The following is a 14135-nucleotide window of genomic DNA, read 5'->3' on the forward strand; positions in this document are numbered from 1 at the left end:
TGAAATTTTACAAATATTAATTTTGTGTGTCTCATAAAACATTTGTATGCCCCTATAAAAAGACATACTCTAAAATTGACATTGGATATTACTTTGAGTTTATTGCAATTTTAGCTTGACTACAAAATTTATCACTGCATGAAAACTTGTTGTTTGTTAGTATTAACTACAGTTTTAGAAGACTAAAATGATGCATTTCAATAAATGATACCAGAATAATTAGATATAATTTGAACTTCGAGAAGTAATCTATTCTATTTTTTAAATCATTTTTTATTTTAATTTTAAATAGCTTGTTTTACATGTCAATACCAGTTCCCTCTCCCTCCCCTCCTCCCGCACTCCCCTTCCCCCCCAGACTCCCACCCTATTGCCAATTCCTTCCACATAGGGGATATCTAGAGTCTGTCATTTCACTTTTTATTCTGAGTCCCTGGCTTCTTCTGATACAAATAAAGGATATGTAATACATGTACGAATACTTTGAATGAAATGAAAATACCCCTCATAGGAGTTTCACTAGAATCAATTTCATCCCTCAAAGCAACTGTCTCATATAGCTTCATCATGGTTTTAAAACTGAGGTGAAGTGAATGTCATTGGACTTGGAAACAGGGATTCATGTTGAGTTGGAGGCCTACTACAACCTCAGATTTATTTTGTCTGATTGTTTTAAAACACCATCATTTATCTAGGATTCCCTATGTATTTATATATGCTATTGATATATTTTTAGCCAAAATGAATATATTGTTCATTTTAAGTCTCTCTAAAAATTTCCATCACAGGGAGGATTAAACAACAGAAATTTATCTTACAGTTCTATAGACTGGAATTCTGGGAACAGCTGTTAACATGGTATAGTTATGGAAAGTTGTCTCTGGTTAGCTATTGTTGGGCCATAAGAGGTTCGAATTTGAGGCCCAGTGTAACCTCCTGATCCTGGCTAGAGATTTGGTGATCTGTCTCTGGCCTGTAACCTCCACCTGGGGGTGACTCAGCAAGGCCCAATGTAAAACTTCCTCCTGCCTGTCTACCTGCCAGCTTGGTGGAATATTATTGGCCCTTACTCCTGCTCATGTCACCTTACCCCGTTCTAAGATTCCCATTCCCTACCTCAGCCCTATATAAGTTCCAGCCTGTTGGAATAAATGGAGATCCTGCTTTGACAAGTTTCCTGACTCATCTTGTATTTTCTCCCAAGTAACCAGTAAGGTGGAGGGTCTGAGTCATCTGCATTCAACATCCTGGTCAGTCCTGGGAAGAGACTGGCTAGACTGGCCCTTCCCTCACTCTACCTGCCACAGAATCCAGCAGACTGGTGTCCTGTGTAAAGAACATCATTTCAACAGAACACTGATGGACCAATCTGTCTATAAGTGAGTGTCTTCATCCAAATCAAACCATATCCTCTAATTGTTATGAGTCCTACTTAAAAGTACAGGCCTTAATCTTTCTGTAATCAGGCTCTCCAGGCCTGGGGCTGTTTGCTCAAGATTGTTCCCTGGCTGCTGGAGAGTAATTTTTTGATTGGGATACTTGGGACAGGATTGAAACCCTAATAAGGAGAGCTCAGGTGGAAAAGGGGGAGATTCTCCTCTGGGGACCCTCCCTATGGTGTCTGCCTTAAAGGGTTGCTTCGCCCATCATCCCCCTTAGGGAGAAGAGTAGGACAACAATCCAGGAAGGGACAAAGTCAAATCCTAGTGCCTCATACCATCCCATGCCACTATATCTGTCCCTAGACCCTTTTGAAAGCATTCCTTGGCCCTCTAAGGATAGGACACTTCTAAATCCCCCTACTAATCTTTTCTGGAACCCCTCTGCACCTCTTCCTTGCTGGAGGGAGGATGCTTCTAGAGGAAAAATGATGAATCTCTTCCCTGTAGATGTTAACCCTGGCAGCAGCTGCTTGACTGCCTCTTACATCTGGGAAGCAAATGATTTAAAGGAACTTAAGGCTGTTGCAGAGAATGGAGACCATCCTACAGAGCTTAGCCCATTCTCAATGTAGTGCTCAGGATTGGAAGGACCTTGCTAAGGCAGTGGTTCCTGGATCCACGTTTCTGAAGTGGAGTGTGTTTTTTCTGAAGGAATTAATTTGGCTTCTATGCTTCATTGTAATAATGTTCCAGAATCTACACACTTCCACCAACTAAACCATGTTAGGTGGAGGGGTCTTAACCACAAGTAGCCACATGTGCCAGTCAAGGACGTTAAAAACTTTGTCCAAATTTATAGGACCTGCCAGACTTTCTTTCCGATAACTCCCTTCCAAACTACTGGAAACAACCCTCGAGGGCTTCATCCTAATAACCTTTGGCAAATTCATGGTGCTCATTATTCTCCATTTGGAAAAGCAAAGTATATTTTTCTCTCAGTTGATACCTTTTTCCATGCCTGCTGGGCATCAGCACTTGCTGGGGAAAAAGCTAAACATGCTATTAGTTATATGCTTCAAAGTTTTGCCACCCTTGGATTGCCTGATCATATTAAGACAGATAATGGCCCATGCTTTGTAAGCATGGCCTTTGTGGACTTTCTTAAGACCTGGAGCATCCCACACTCCACAGGCATCCCATGTTATCCTCGAAGCCAAGCAGTTGTGGAAAGATATAATCCAGTTCTTAAGTTTCAAGAACAAAAAAGGGGGAATCCTTACCATACATGATCAATTAAAAAGGGTGTTATTCACCCTAAAAATTTTAAATCTTTCTAAAGAAGATAAATACCTGTCTCCTTTTCAAAAGCATTGGTCCTCATTAGTTACCTACAGTTCTATTTGGGTCAGATGGAGGGACCCATTGACATGAGTCTGAAGAAGACCAGACACCCTCCTCTCAACAGGGAGAGGATTTTTATATGTCTTCCCTCAAGATGAAAAAAGATCCATTTGGGTACTAGTGATAGACCTAAAATATTTGCCCCAACAAGTGGACAATGACCACCACTTCTCCAGGGAGTGCTCCACTCCTGAGAACTGTGTCTCTGTTTCCCCTCCCCCAGGAAAAAATGAAGAAGTAGGTGATACTGCTCTTCCCAGTATCAATGATGCTCATCCCACCCAGTGATGGAGGAGTTGAAAACCCACAGGATGCTAGAGATATCTTGACTGGCCTTGTGGGGAAACCTCGTTACTGCAAGTGTGGAACATACTCTGTATCTTCCTTTAGTGGATGGGTAATACTTCAGGTAGATTGTGGTACCAAGGCAACAGTCAATCTGATTGACACATCAGGATCCCATTTTTCAAATTCCAATAAGTGGATATGCATAAAGAAAAACAAGATTATCCCCAAGCTTGATGGGAAGCCAGGGTCCTTCCCTTGTACTGCTTTCTATCAAACTATGCATTTACACTGCTATGGCACTGCCCAAATGTGCACCCATAATTCCACTCAAAAGACTTACTGAATTGGCATCTGAATTAGATTAATCTCTGGAGGTGAGAATAATTGGATTGTAAGAGATGGAGGGCATACCACCTTGCTTTGCAGCAGTGGGTGAAACTGTCTTCTGGAAACTTGATCCCCCTATCATTTATTCAGATGTTGGGGGAGTCCAAGATAAGTTTAGAGAAGAAGTTCATAAAAGGATAGAACAACTTGTTTTGGCCCAGTATCCAGAACTCAACTATCACCCTGTTGCTCTCCCTGAAAATCAGGGAGAGCTAGCCCTCAACCCCCATACTAAGTCCCTTCTACAAATGGTCTTTGCCTTAAAGAATCATATGACTCCCTACCTTGTGGAGGATTGCTGGATTTGCCTACAATCTTGAACTCCTCAGCTGTTTGCATTGCTCTCTAATGATACAATCACAGATGCCCCTGCTGCAATAAAAGATTGCTTAGTCACATTTCCCATTCATGTCCAGCTCCTCCCAATGTCTCTTTCTGGGTCTTGCATTAGGTGCCCTCTTGCTCCTGCTAAATCCAGTATAGATGTACGCCACATTGATCCTTCTTTCTGTAATTCAAATACGACCAAACCTAATGCGTAATTTTGCCCACCTTCTGGAATGGTCTTTGTCTGTGGAGGTGGGATGGCATATGACTTCCTGCCCACCAAGTAGACAGGTCTTTGTGCCCCATCAACCTTGATTTCCAATGTGGATATTATTCCTGGGGATTGGGCTCTTCCTGTGACCTCTTTTGATTATATTGGAGGTAGACCAAAGAGAGTCATACAGATGATTCCTTTACTTGCTGGGTTGGGAATATCTGCAGGTATGGCCATTGGGACTGCAGGGCTGAGCACAGCATTTGAACTCCACAGACAGCTCCCTGCCCAATTGGTTGATGATATAAAGGCAGTGTCTACTACTATCCTTGATCTCCAAAAGCTGCTTGATTCCCTGGCTAACATAGTCCTACAGAACTGAAGGGGATTAGACTTACTAATAGCCAAAAAAGGAGGATATGCTTGTTTTTACAGGAAAAATGCTGTTTGTATTCCAATATATCAGAAATTGTTCAGGAAAAGATCAAGAGGCTTTAGAGGGACTTGGAGAGGAGAAAGCAGGACCTCCAAGACAACCCTCTGTGGACTGGCTTAAACGGCTTCCTACCCTACTTTCTCCCCCTAATTGTGCTGGCCCTCTGAACCCTGCATGATTCATAAAGTCATGCATTTTTTTCACCAACAGCTAGAGGCAGTAAAGCTTCAGCAGATCATGGAGTGTTCTTTCAACAATCTGGATGCATGATGTTCAGTGACAGGTAAAGTCCCCAATGGGGGACCACCTAAGACAGAGGCCATGATTTCCACCATTCTTACAAAAACAAAAGGTGGAGATGTTGGGCCTAAAAAGTCTCAGATGTGAGGCCCAGTGTAACCTCCTGAGCCTGGCTACAGATGGCAACTTGTCTCTGGCTGGTAACCTCCACCTGAGGGTGACTCAGCAAGGCCCAATGTAAGACTGCCCCCTGCTTAGCTACCTGCCAGCTTGGGGGAATTTTATTGGCCCTTACTCCTCCTCAGGTCACCTTACCCCATCCTAAGATTCCCATTCCCTACCTCAGCCCTGTAAAAGTTCCTGCCTTTTGGAATAAATAGAGATCTTGCTTTGACAAGTCTCACAACTCAGTATGTATTTTCTCCTTGGTAACCAGTATGAGGGAGGGTCTAAGTCATCTGCATTCACCATCCTGCTCAGCCCTGGGAAGAGACCAGGAGCTGGACTGGCCCTCCCCCCACCCCACCTACCAGAGGATTTGGCAGGCTATAGTAATCTACCTTTTATTATCATTTACAGATAAAAGGGAAAATTTTTCTATGGTGCTTTTTACAGTCATATGAATTATTATCACTGAGGCTAAACTTTCATAGTTTAGGTACCCCCCTGAAGCCCTAAGTCAAGATGGTCTTATTACGATGGTCAATTAAGATTTTAATTGACAAATTTTGGAGAAATTAAATGAAACCATTTCTGAGTCATTCATGCATTTTACAAATCTTCTTTATGAATTAATTTGAATCAGTTGGTAAAACTAGGATCAGAACACACAGAAACTTAAGCACATATCTTTGCCACCAGCATCTTTTCCAAGGTTAGATATCAATCTGTTTATAAGCCTATATTGTTGTGGGAAGGCCCTGAATTGAGTGACTCTAATGTCAACAAGCTCTGCATGAGCAGGTAATGGTATGGGCAAACAATAGTGGAAGGGGGAGAGCATCTATTTCTCACATGATCAATAGTTAAACAGACTTGATAGAGGAATATAAAAAAGATATTGCACATGTTGAATTCAATTCGCATAAAACAAGATAGCCTGAATTTAATTTTTCTGTGTTACAGTGAAATAAATAATTAAAGATACCCATTATCTTTTTAGAATTGCAGAAAACAATAAATTTTCCATATCTGCTTGGCAAGCTTATTAACTACAATTCTTTCATTTTTAAAAAGAGTTCATCCTCTTACTAAATTGAACTTTTTCAGTCATTGTGGTAATAATGTTTTCATGTTCATATTTGCATATTTCTATTCAGAGCTCTCATTTCTAAGCAAATATTGAATGGAAAAAACTAAAATGTTAATATTGGAAATTAAGGAAATGTGTAGTTTAGATGCCAACCTAAAATTTTGGCTTTAAATAAGAATATGGTCTATGGAAGGCCTCACCCTCCCAGGAGAATGGATGGGAGATGGGATGGGGGATCAGTGGGGGCATGGGAGGATGGGAGAGAGAAGGAACTGGGATTGATATGTAAAATAAGATTTCTTCTAATTTAAATAAAACTTATGTAAAAACAATCTGGTCTCAATTCAAACTTTAGTTATAAATCCATTTTCTTCCATTTTTAGCAAGATGTATCCTATTTTCATTTACTTATATTGAGCCACCATTGGAGAAATAGCTGGTTCTTAAATTTGCTCTTCTAAAACTGTAGAACTGAACTATGTTCTCAAACACTACAATTAGGTTAAACCTAGAGTAGTCATGGCAAAACAGTAAGAAAATCTGAAACATACTCAAGCTTCCATGAGTATATCATTAAGTCACTGAGGACCTATCTTTGCAGACATTATTAGAAGAACTGGACATCTTCAACTTTGCTAAAGGAGGAAGCACAGCTGCAAGAAACCATTGCAAGGTCTACAGATATTGCTTTCTCCTGATATCCAACAACAGGACCTGTTCAATAATTCAGTTCTTTTTTGGTGAGCTTCTGATATTTTTAGAGATTTATATTTATTTATATTATGTGTGTGAATGTTTTTGTTTGCACATGTTCTCCTGGAACTGGAGTTACAGGTGGTTGTGAGTCATGTTGTCAGGGCTGAAAATACAAGCAGAGTCTTGCCTGATAGTAGCCAGTGCACTTAACAGCTGAGCAGTCTCTCCATCCTCAAGATGGTCCTCCTATACCAACTTCCTACAGATATGTTTATGCTTCAAGCTCTGGAGAGAGGGTCATATAACTATCCTCATAGTCTCCCCTACAGTCTACCCTAATACAAACTTCTGTTCCCTCAGAACTCACCTCACAGCTTGGGATGGGCATCATTTTCAAACCTTCCCAGGAGTCATGGAGTGACCAGCAAGACAAAAACGCAGCCGAAAAAAATGGGAAAAGATATTCACCAGCCCTTCATCTGACAGAGGGCTGATTTCCAAAATATACAAAGATCTCAAGAAGCTAGTAATGAAAAAAAATAATTCAATAAAAAAGTGGGGTACAGAATTATGTAGGTAAATCTCAATAGAGGAATCGTCTCTCTTTCCAATGGACTCCTTTTGCTTGTCCTTGTGCTTGGGCGTGGTATGCTGTTCTTTATTTAATTCTATAGCCAGGAACCATTCCGAACTCCTTATTTTTGTTCCTCATACTCTAAACTGTATGGTTTGTGTGTACCCCTATGCCTGCTTTGTGGATTTTTTCATTTTAAATCCTATTGTTAAATAGCAATATTGATGGAGGGAGAAATAGTTATCTCCAGGGAAGACCACACCAAATTGGCTGTCCAATAACTAATGGTAAGCAAGAAAAAGCATACATATCAATAACATTATATAGACTTAGCCAATTATATCTATGCATGCATATGCACATAAATATATGGATGGAATAACAATGAATATGAGGTAATGAGTCTGAAAGAGATCAAAAATGGGTATTTAGGAGGGTTGGTTTGGAGGGAATAAAGGGAAGGTAGAAATAATGCAATAATATAATCTCAAAACTAAAAGAAAAAATACAAATTTATTAATAATGTGCATTGTAACTGATCTCAAGTGCTATATAGTAAAGTAGCTTCACAACAGTTTTTTCTTGCCCCAATATCTTAGAGTATTATAAACCTCAGGACAATGTGGATAGTGAACTCTAAAAATGTCTGTGTGTCAATTGGTAGTTATGGCAGTTAGTGCGTGTGTGTGTGTGTGTGTGTGTGTGTGTGTGTGTGTGTGTGTGTATGCACACATACCCATACACACAAATAGATGCAGATCTTATTCTAAACCACTCTGGAAGTAATTTTCTCTGGCAGTCATCAGTGACAAATAACAAAAAATTGATGAACCTAAATCCCAAATTCCTTAGCCTAGAAAGGAATAAAGAACATCAACAGATATGAAAATAAGTCTCTTTGACAAGTGATTCAAGTTCTTTATGCAGGGATCCAGGTTCAGTAGATACCAGTGTATTAGAAGTGGTTGAACAGCACAGGTGTAAAACAGAAACAAAGCATAACCAGGCGAGTTTCACAATCGGGCAAAAGTCTTAATATACAGCAATGACATTAATCTGCCGATGTGAATCACAGGAATTCCCACACCTTCTAAGCATGCTTAGATCCAAACCACAATTATACATGTACAAAAAGATAAAGTTTAGGGCAGAAACATTTTTGAAATTATACAATGAACAGATAAGCATACTATGACTACATGCATTGCAAGTTTGTTTTGCAGGCTATTGGAAGAGCATTCACTTCTTGCTTCTGAGAATTGTTTTTCAGCCACAGAATTTTAAAAATCTGATGTACATAATTCAAAGCCTTTAAAATTTATGTTAAAATTTATTTGAGTAACCTAATAAATCAGTATTTGGCACTAACAAATTATCAGAACATGTCATATCTTTAAAAAATAAATCATAACTTAAGAGTAGAGAAAGAAGGTATTTTCAAATCCAGCAGCCCAAACAATAACTAATGGGAACATTTTTAACCTAGACAAAGATTTACAACATGACTTTCAGTTGGAGTGTATAAATTCTGCAGAAGACTTTACATCTACAACTGGGACTTTTGGCTTGTTTATAAATATTATAAATCAGAAAATGAGTAAAGAGTTAGGAGCTTGTAAATCCAGATAGTAAAGTTAAACTTTTAACACTTTTCTTATTAAAAACTTACTGTACGAATTATATTTATAAGGAACTTGAATAAGAAATTATATTCAAAATTAGGTTAAGTACTTTATTCATGAAGCATAAGTACAACAAAAAGTGAAGCAAAAAAGCACTATTGCTACTCTCCCTTTCAACAGGCCATGATGTGAATGTATCAAGAAGAAAGCTAACACTTAACAAGTTCAATAAAAGAATTAGGTCATTCTTATTTTTAATTTTCCTTATGATTTTTAAAAATTTATGTGTATGTATCTGTGTAAATGCTAGAAGTGTGCAATAGAATCCAGAACTTTTGAATCATCTGGAGCTGGAGATACTAGTGTTGTGATTCACCTGATATAGATGTTAGATACCAATCTAATTTTGGGTATTCTGGAAGAGCAATGATGTTCCAAATTGCTGGGCCATCTCTGAAGCCTCTAGTTACTTTTAATTTTAATACAGAGATTTAATTCCAATAGAGTATTTAATTTATAAAATTTTTGATCCGTCACACATGGGCACCCAAAAATGTTTATATGCAAAGCTTAACTTGAAAAGATTTCATCTGGTTATAGGTACTAAATTCCCGCATCTCCTTTTCCCTTCAAACAATGCATTATGATGATTAAGGAATTACATAGAATGTACCCATGTTTCTAATCCATATGTTTCAACAACTAGTTCTTCATTTATATGGGCCACCTGGGCCACTATATCTGTCTCTGGTATAAGGTCTCAAATCATCATATTGACATTCATGCAAACCACTGTGAGGTATGACAACAAATACCCAAGGATTGTCTTCACAGCTCCTTATTCTTTGTGACTTGGTGGAATGTTTTGTTTTATATCCTTAAGCCAAGCATTGCTATACGACTTCCTCAGATATATCTGTGTAGATTCCGTACTTGGACTACTTTGTTTCCTTTCAGTTTGGCAACTGTCTATTGATATTCTTTGGGAGAATACCTTGAAAATATAATTCACATTCCCATCACCAAGTGCTGTTTTAGATCTCCAGGAAGGTATCTTGGTGGTGGATTTTAGGGAGGACTTATACATCAGAGCCTCTTAATAGGAACTGATAACATTTTAAAATACAGGTTTGTAAAAGGAAGCTTTTCCTTGAGTGAAGCCTTCCCGCCAGCCTGGTTCTAGAGCCACATCAGTCCCAAATAAACACACAGGAGGCTATATTAATTATGAAGCTGTTGGCCTTGCTTGTTTCTTACTGGCTAGCTCTGGCTTAAGTAATCTAAGTATGATTCTTACCGGAGAAGTTTCCAGGCTTCCTACCCCATGGCGTTATATCTCGACTCTCTGTGTTTCTCCTTCCCAGAGTCCTCCTGGACTCCTATTCCCACCTATCTAGATTCCTATTGGCCCAACAGTGCTTTATTGACATAAGAATTCCCCAACATAGGTTTAAAGACAGAATGGATTTTAAGGCTTGATTATTAGAAAGTCATAAAGCAAATATGTATTTCAGATGTAACTTGAATGAATTAAAAGAACACAGATACTAGAACCTGGAATATTTATACAACATTTATTCACATTCAATATTTACTCCCAATTGTATTTAACAACATACATATCTAATGGGAATACAGAATAATTGCAACTTTCTGTATTCAAGTTGGAATTTCAGAGACTTAGGCATGTCAATAAATTATTTAGCAAGTAAAATGTATGGGAACTCGGAGCAATAGGAATCTCAAGGTTGGGAGAGGAAATCCTCCATTGCATTTCTGAAACAGCCCCATTAGATTCAACATAAACTAATAAAAATTAAATGAAACCTTTGAGACTAAATGAAATCAATTTCCGTCTAATTACCTTTTGTCTGTGTCTTGGATGACATGAGTAGCCACTAATCAGGAGGCAGGTTGAAACACACCATTCTCAATGATTTAAAAAATATATTTATCCTAATATCACAAAAAAGCTATTTTACCAAAAGAATTAAGATATTAAATTCATCTCATCAAAATCCCAATGACATTCATTCTCTAACGAAACAGAAAAAGGTAATCTCAAAAAAAGAGAAAATCTCAATTTTCTTTTGAGGCCATAAAATATCTTAGATAGCTAAAAAATATTTGAGCAGGAACAACAGCAACAATAAAGCTGTAAGTAGTAGATACCGGATTTCAAAATAAATTACAAAATAATAGTGAACAAGCATCATGGCACAAACTTAAAATGTACACACACCAAAGAAACAGAGTAAAGATCTTTATATAACCCCACACAGCTAGAGAACACAATAGTTTTTATAAGGAAGCTAAAAATAATAACTGGAAAAAGACAACTTCTTTAAGAGGTGTTGGGAAACAGTATGCATACTTGTATAAGAAAAATATATACTTATCTTTCAACTGCATAAATATCAACACTGAATGGAACATAAATCTTAAAGTAAGTCATGAAACTCTGAAATAGAGGAAAAATAGATATAACCCTTCATGATTCATACATAAATATAAAATTTTGGCTAGGACTCCATTGCTTAAGAAAAAGACCAACAACTGAAATTTTGGACCACATGAAATTCAGAATCTGTATAGTTAAGGAAGGTGCTAATCAAGTGATAATACAGCCTAAACGATGTGAGAAAATATTTGCCAACTAAATGTCTACATAAGGCTTACTACCTAGACTGTTCAAAGAACTCAAAGAACTAAATAAACAGTTCAAAAAATTATGTGTGGAAAAGTGGAAAAAATGTACTCAAAAGTGTAAAAAAATAGGTGATAAACACTTTGAAAGGTATTCAATATTTTCAGACATCAAGAAAGCACAAATTATTCTTTTGATGTCTGCAGGTTTTCCAAAAGAGGGGCATACACCTGAAAATTCAAAGCTAACATCTAGAAATGAGAGAAGTATGTGAAATTCATTCTTCTGGATCTGGGTTACCTCACTCTGAAAAACGTGTTCCCATATCCTGCTGTTTTCCTGAAAATTACATCATTTTATTTTTCCTAACAGCTTGACAATATCCCATTATGTAAACATATAACATTTTCATTCTCTATTTTCCAGTTGATGGACATCTAGGATATTTCTGTTTTGTGACTCTTGAGAAGAAAGCAAATGAACACAGATGAACAAGTATCTGTGAAGAAGGATACCTAATGCTTTGATTATGTGTTCAAGAATGGTGTATCTGGATATTTTGGTAGATCTATTTTCAGATCCCTGAGGTTCCTCCACATTGATTTCCATAGTGGATGCAGCATTTTTCACATGCACCAGCTATGATTAAGTGTTCCCATTTTTCCACATCCATGCCAATATTTGTTACAATTTATTAACATCTTAGCCATTCTGACTTGTGTACATTGTAATATTCTCAGTCTTTCCTGAATGGGCCATCTATATCATACATTTTCCTTCCAAAACTCAGAAATCATTACAGAGGAAGAGGTGGAACAATGTGATCCAGATAAGGTTGTTGATTACAAGGAAACACAGAAACACTGCTTCAAAAACAAAACAGGGAAGTTGCACACAGTGGTTTTGACAGCATGCACAAAGACTTGTACAAGCTCAATTAGACAAATTGCCATCATGGTGTAAAGGGAGGTAGGGCAAGTACCAACCCTTTATAAGAAGTAAAAGGCAACTGATAGAATTAGGGGAAGGAAAGTTAAGTTTTCTTCATGACTTTGACCCCTGATAAGTTAACCATATTTCACTGCAGGACCACATACTTAAGTGTATATGCAAAGTGCCAGCTGGACTTTATAAATTTTAGTTGAGGAAACAAAGTTGGGTGGTTGTGGAAGTAGGGAAAATCAATCTAAGAGAATCTGGTAAAGGAATGACAATGATCAAAACCAAATGTATAGCATTTCTCAAAATGTAATTTAAAATAATTTTTAAAAATTAAAAAATAAAAATGAAACCATTATGAAATGCCATCTTACCCAAATCAGAGCAGATCTTTTATATGACAGCAAGCATTAATGGAGATTTATGGAAAGAGGAAACATTATTCAGTGTTGAGGAAAATGTAAAATGAAGTAAACAGTGTGGAGATTTCTCAAACAGTTATAAAGAGAACTACAATAAGACCCAGGTATGCCTCTCCTAGGATTATACTCAAGGAGCACTCTGTCCTACCACAAAGACACTAAACATCCCTATTTATCACTGTTCTATTCGAAATAACTAGGAAAATGCTATCAGCCTATGTGTTCCTCTTCTATCTGATGGGTAGATTACAGAAATGTGGCACATATGAACAATAGACTTTTATTTACGTGTGGCGCATATCAATAGTAGAATTTTACTCAGTTGTGAAAAAAATGAAAATTTGAAATTCTCAGGAAGGTGCATGTCACTGGAAAATGCTACATTACCTAAGTTACCTCTAACTCTGAGAAGTGAACACCACATGTTCTTTCTCATATGAAGATTCTAGCTTATAATCTTTATACACAGGTACTACCTTAAGAATGGTTGTATATTGTGGCCAGGAAAATTCAACAGTGCCCCTGTGAGTGGAAAAATGACTTTAAAGAGGATGGGGCAGATACTAGAACATATGTGGTGTTGAAGTGGAAGGGAAAATGTAGAAGGTAGATAGTATAGGGTACAGAGAGATTGGGAAAGAGAAAGTGTTGGTGGATGCTTAACTAAAACTAAATGTGTATGAAAGAAACAGAAGGAAATCTGCTATTTTGTAAGGTAGTTAAAAATAAATTTTTTAAGTAAAAATTTGAAAAGGGAACCTGAAAACAGTCATATTGTGTGGGCAGATAAAGCTGCTCCCAAAAGTCATGAAGTTATTAAAAGAAAATTGCAGTACCATGGGTAAACTACATCCCCAAGGGTTGTTCAAGAGAAGTCCTTTAGATCTTCAATACAATACAGCCTATTGGCACTACCATTTTTGCCTACTGGAATTAGATGCTAAGACTCCCTTTACAAACTCCACATACATTGGCTGAACGACAGTGAAGTTTATCCAGAAGTTTCCTCCTTACTGGGTGGTTTTCACAGGAATAGAGGGTGCTATCTATGTAAGCTGCTGACAGAGAATTTCCATAAACATTTTTATTCATCTGTGGACACTTTGTGCTATACAATGAACCCATCAGCAAAGAATCTCTACTGATGTAATAGTCAGGTGATTGCTATGAAGATGATCTGACTTTCTGATTTGATTTGATTCCCCACTACTCAAAAGTGAATTCAGATCTTTTACACTAAATACATATGGCAGCCATACGCCTCAGTGAGGAAGTCACTGCTGTTGTTTGGTGAGACATGATGTGTCT

The 14135-nt window shown here is 37.6% G+C and overlaps 1 long non-coding RNA gene across 2 annotated transcripts; it reads left to right on the plus strand.

Annotated features, from left to right (window-relative positions):
- The first annotated feature begins 1251 nt into the window (after positions 1–1251).
- Positions 1252–12978, plus strand: LOC110339373. Of its 2 annotated transcripts, none has more exons than XR_002381503.2 (3): positions 1252–1379; positions 6529–6667; positions 11893–12978. It is a non-coding gene; the product is annotated as an uncharacterized LOC110339373 (long non-coding RNA). The 2 variants fall into 2 exon arrangements; XR_002381504.2 differs by lacking the exon at positions 11893–12978 and adding an exon at positions 6984–7080.
- Positions 12979–14135: the final 1157 nt, after the last annotated feature.

Source organism: Mesocricetus auratus, unplaced genomic scaffold, assembly GCF_017639785.1.
Source record: "Mesocricetus auratus isolate SY011 unplaced genomic scaffold, BCM_Maur_2.0 Super-Scaffold_100003, whole genome shotgun sequence".
NCBI classification, from domain to species: Eukaryota; Metazoa; Chordata; class Mammalia; order Rodentia; family Cricetidae; genus Mesocricetus; species Mesocricetus auratus.